Source organism: Lucilia cuprina, chromosome 4, assembly GCF_022045245.1.
Source record: "Lucilia cuprina isolate Lc7/37 chromosome 4, ASM2204524v1, whole genome shotgun sequence".
In the NCBI taxonomy this organism is placed as follows: domain Eukaryota; kingdom Metazoa; phylum Arthropoda; class Insecta; order Diptera; family Calliphoridae; genus Lucilia; species Lucilia cuprina.
The window spans coordinates 34,065,366-34,071,365 of record NC_060952.1 but is presented as its reverse complement, the minus strand read 5'-3'; positions in this window follow the sequence as shown (position 1 = coordinate 34,071,365).

Here is a 6,000-nt window from a genome sequence, read left to right as displayed (position 1 = left end):
ACTGAACTAGAACTGAACTAGAACTGAACTAGAACTGAACTAGAACTGAACTAGAACTGAACTAGAACTGAACTTGAACTGAACTGAACTAGAACTGAACTAGAACTGTACTGAAACTGAAATAGATCTAAGTATTTAATCTTAGTGAAAAGTTATGATTCGGATTTGGATCACTTTGAAAGCTTTAAGTTAAATTCTTTGACTAGAACCACTCCTAACACCATTTTAGCTCAATATTTTATTCGCCCAGTATGCCTAATCTTGTTTCAACTCTTTAAAAAAAAAAAACTCATTGTAGCCGTAGTTTGCTGTTGGCTTTTTTTTTTGCTTCAACACAGCTTTACTCTGCACTTGTAGGTAACCTCTTAAGTGGGTCCTTGTTATGAATACAAAAAACTAAAGATGAGAAAAAAAAACGAACGAAAAAACATATACACATTTTTAAAACACTACAATAAAATAAACAACAGTACTGTGTTTATTTGTGGAAACATTAAATGTTGCGTGCAAAACATTTTATTGCAGTTTTTTATTGAATTTTTTTTGTTCATCTTTAACTTTTTTTCTTACCTCAACTTTTTTGTGTTTGTTAATAATTCATATATTTCATGTGAGTTTGTGTGTTTAATGGCATTTATTTGCTGTTGTGTTGTTCTATTTATTGTTATTGTTGCATGCAACCGACATCAGCATATTTGAAATTAAGAAAAAAAAAAGAAATATTAAACATTGCTTAAAGACACTGACATTGCTTTTGTGTTTATTTTTGAAATATTTTTAATCATTCACAGTGCGTGGATGCACTCACTAGACCCTTATATCTATAAATATTTTTTATTGAAATGATTTGAGAAGGTGCTATGAAGTTTAGATTTGTTCGACCAATTTCTCAGATTTATGTTTTGAATTTTATTTATTTACCTAGCAAAATCTTTACTTACCCGGTAAGTAAGCAAGTGAAATTGTAAAAAAGTGTAAATAGTTACTTTTTGGGTGAATAACTACTTATTTTTGTTTGACGATGACCAAAAAATAACTGGTAACAAAATTTCATTACCCGACTTTTCCAGATTTAGAACTGGTTTTATTGGTATTTTTTATGTTTGCTAGTCTAATCACTTACTCATTGCCCCATTAAAAAGTAATTTTATCATTCTACCAGGAATGGTTTCTACACAAATACAAATATCAACATTTCTTGAAAAAAACTTCCAAAATCGACTACGGTTAAAAACACTATATAATTCCTTATTGGGTATACGCTATAGACAGTTGACTATAAATTCTATTCAAAAAGAAAAAAATATGTTATGGATAACGACAACTCATTACCAAGTAATGTATGAAATAACTACATTACCTACAATACTCGTTACCAAAATTTGAAAATATTTTACTGGGTGTTGACCGTTTCTTTAGATAAAGATTGTAAGCTCCTAGTCAGGACAAAGTTGAATTAAAATCAAATAGAGGATTTACAGATTCAGGGGGGTTATTCTGTAACTACATTAAAGTATACCAAGCGGCTCAGAATCACTTTCTGAGTCGATTTAGTTTTGTCCGTCCATCTGTCTCTCTGTCCGTTCATCTGGCTGTCCATCGTCTCTCTGTCCGTCCATCTGCCTGTCTGTCTGTCTGTCTGTCTGTCTGTCGGTCTGTCTCTCTATCTGTCGTCCGTCTGTGTGTCAATGTAAAGCGCACGCTTTAGATCGCAATTTTTAAAATAATTTGATGACTTTTCTTTTGACCCAAGAACAAAAGCTTTTGAAAATAGTTGAAATCGGTACATTAATTCGCCGAGCCCCTATACAACAGTAACCGCTGAATAGGGCTTTTTACTTCATAACTATTATACCCTACATGACTATAGTGAGGAGAGCTATTATGCATTTGTGCTGATGCTCAGAATCACTTTCTTAGCTATGTCCGTCTATTTGTGTGTCAATGTAAAGCTTGCGCGATAATTTGATGAAACTTGAATTTGGCTCAAGGATAAACGCTATTGAAACTGGTTAAAATCGGTCCATTATTTCACCTATTCCCCCCATACAACAGTAAACCCCGGATAGGACTCTTGGGCTCATAATTATGTTAAATGTTATATTTTGGCAAAAAAAAAATCGGTAAAATTTAGTTCTATGGAACTTTAAACGATATATGATCGTTCATGCTCGACTATACTTTCTTACTTGTTATTTAATAGTTTTTTTTTTTACAAGCACATAATCCAACACCAAAAGTTTTCCCTTTTAAAAAACCAATTCAAATCAGTACAATACACAACTTTTGAAATTTCTCATTTTAAAGTTTTTCTAGATTTTGTTTTTATTTTACCTAAATATCTGCTATATATTGATTTAATTTTTTTTCCTCTATCTCTTTCTATAAGTGTGTAAATATTTGTGTATTTCACACTTTTAAAATAAATTTCTTCTAACAAAATGTTCTTGGCCAAAAACAAAAAGAAGGCAAAAAAAAGCGAAAAAAACTTTATACTTTAAGAAAATTATTCAAAATTTTGTTTACAAAACAACTTTGGAATAATGAAAACTCAGGCATGACGAAGAATGTGTTACTAAGATTGTTGGCAACCAATTTAGGATGGCTGGTTGTAACCCAACTCTTTTCTTTGTTACTTAAGTCGTTTTTGTCATTGCTATTTTAACCCCTTTTTTCTAGTTTGATTTAATTTTTGGCGAATGTTGCAGAATTATTATATTTTCTTCTTTTACTATAAACTAAATGAAATAATAAACAATAGAAGAACGGAAGAATATTTTTTCCAGTTAGTCCTTGAATGTTAAAATGAATGTGTTCATTCTTGTAATGAAAAAAATTATTTACAATAAAAAACTAAAACAGTTTAGAAAATAAATTTTCTTTTTTTCTTTTTGGATTTGTGTTTATTATTGCACTGATATTTTGTTAAAAAAAAATCACAAAAAATTAAAAAATAAAGAAAATTATCAGTCACGTCAAATCTAACAAAAGTTACAAATTAATAAATTTTTACTCTTAAATATAAGCAATTTTATCAAATACTAATAACTTTTTAATTGCTGCTCAACATGTTATCTTTTTTTACAAGTTTTATCTTAATTGAGCAAATAACCAAGATTTATTTTCTCCGCTGCAATTGCTCCAAATGTCTTCTTGGTCTTCATTAAAAATTTTTTGCAAAAATTTGCAAAACAACAAAATATACAATAATAATTTATAATTTTCATTAAAATTTTAATAAAAAGTTTCAACAACTTTAAGTTTGTATTCGTAAAGAGTTTGTGCAGTATCTGTTTGTTTCTAACTAAATACTTTGGGTTTTAGTTTATACTTTTTATTTTATATAAATTAAAAAACAAATCAAAATTTTATGTAGAGAAAATGATGTCGAAAAGTTTTTAATTTGTGTCATTTTTTATTGTTTTTTCTGTTTTCTCGTTATTTTGCCAACCACTGATGACTGACAATGAAAAATTTTAAAGGATTCTTAGAAAATTCTAATTTCAAAATTTTCTCTTTTTTGGATTTTTGCATAAATACTTAATTTGCACAGAAGTGTTTTTTTGTTTTTTAGAATGTAATTATTTCTAAAAGATGACGATTGATGTTTTAAGATGAATTGCTTTTGTTGTTGAAGTGAAACAATTAAACAAAACTTTTTTTATTTTTTGTGGGGGAGTGTTGCTTAAATGTTCAATTGTAGTTAAGAAAACAAAATTACAAAATATGAAGGTGAAATAGAACTAAACTAGAACCGAATTAGAACTAGAACTGAACTAGAACTGAACTAGAACTGAACTAGAACTGAACTAGAACTGAACTAGAACTGAACTAGAACTGAACTAGAACTGAACTAGAACTGAACTAGAACTGAACTAGAACTGAACTAGAACTGAACTAGAACTGAACTAGAACTGAACTAGAACTGAACTAGAACTGAACTAGAACTGAACTAGAACTGAACTAGAACTGAACTAGAACTGAACTAGAACTGAACTAGAACTGAACTAGAACTGAACTAGAACTGAACTAGAACTGAACTAGAACTGAACTAGAACTGAACTAGAACTGAACTAGAACTGAACTAGAACTGAACTAGAACTGAACTAGAACTGAACTAGAACTAACTAGAACTGAACTAGAACTGAACTAGAACTGAACTAGAACTGAACTAGAACTGAACTAGAACTGAACTAGAACTGAACTAGAACTGAACTAGAATTGAATTAGAATGGAACTACAACTGAACTGGAACTGAATAACATAGATACTTAGATAATCCTGTAAGTTTTGTCTATGTCAGAGTTAAAGCTACCAGATCAGCAAATCATCTAGGTCTTCAAAGATCTCAGATATTTAGAAGCGCATACTCTTATGATACTTAAGCATTTATATTAGATTTAATTTTACAGTTTTACTATTCAGGGACGTATTTTTCATGAAACGTTTACTTTCATCTTCTTGACGTTTTTAACATACCTTTTCAATTCCCCTTCTTCATGTCAACTCTGTGTTCCGTAACTATCTTTCTTCATACAGACTTTTACCAAGTGAGTTATGTGTAACCTAAGTCGTTCTAGCTTTGTCAAACTGTCTGTATACCAAAGACATTTTCCAAAATATTTTTGTTAATCTAAAAATTCAGTACGAGATCTTTTATGCTCTTCTTGCTTTATCGCTGGAGACTAATTTTTTAGTGACAAAAAAAATAAAATATTTAACGAATTTTTTATGAATGACTTGGCTTATGGATAAATACATGGTTTTATTATTTCCATAAAAACAGCAACAATAACAAAACAAAACTGATTGCCAACCTAAACTCATTTTTATTTTTGTGATTTTCTTCAAACAGGCTTATTACAATTATTTTTTTATTTTATTTCTTGGCTTTTTTCTAGTTAAATATCTTTTATGTTTTTGCTAGTTTGTGTGTAGGCTTTTAGAACACACAGATAGGCACTCACATGCTCACAATTTGACTTCCTTTTAAAGCCCATTATGGAAACCAAAATGCTCTATAAATCCTTTTTGCATACAGTTTTTTTGTTATTCTTTTTTTCCTTATTATTATTGTTGTTGTCGTTGTTTTGGTTCTTGAGTTTGTTAAGTTGACAGTGTGTTTGTGTTTTTTCTCTTTTTTTTCTGTTTTTTAGTGCTGCATGTGTTTGTGTTAGGCTGATGGCACATTGGATTTTGTGTTGCTTTAGAGTGGTTTGGTTTGTGGTGGTAGTTATTATTGTTGTTGTTGTTTTGCCTTAGGAAATTTTAAATTTTAATCACGATAATGTGCGGTAGATAATACTACAATGAAACTATACTCTACAAATATACATTCAGACAAACATATAATAATATTTGTGCTTTCGACTTTTTAAGCTTATGCTTACAATCACAAATTTTAACCAACTAACTTGGTTTTCACACTTCGACAAGAGTAGCAACCAGCATTAGTTTGTAGTTGTGTGTTAGAAGATGAATTCTTTTGTCTTATGAACCGTTTATAATTTTTTCTAATAATAAGCAATATGCAACAAAAACAAAATCCACATTCATTTACCTAATAGGATTCCCCAGAAAAAAATTAACAATGTATTCGAATAAAATTATGTTGTTATTTCTTAAAATGAAAACAATAATTCTATATGTACAGGCAGATAAAAAACATGATTGTGGTAACCATGTTCTAAGAGCAACATATTATGGTTAAAATTATGATTGTAGTCTAAATACATTATGGTTATTGTAATAATTTTAAAATGTCATATTGTGATTAAATACAGTTCCAATATTTTATCATAAAATTTTTTTATTTAGGAAACTAACTAACTAACCAACTAACTAACTAACTAACTAACTATCTCTGTAAACAACTCCTACTAAGATGAAGATAGGCTCCTCGTAAGATACAATTTTTTGCTGATTTCAAGTAATCCCATGAAGTATGTTTTAGCAGAAGATAAGATACCTTAATTAATAAAAATCGTCAATATTTACATT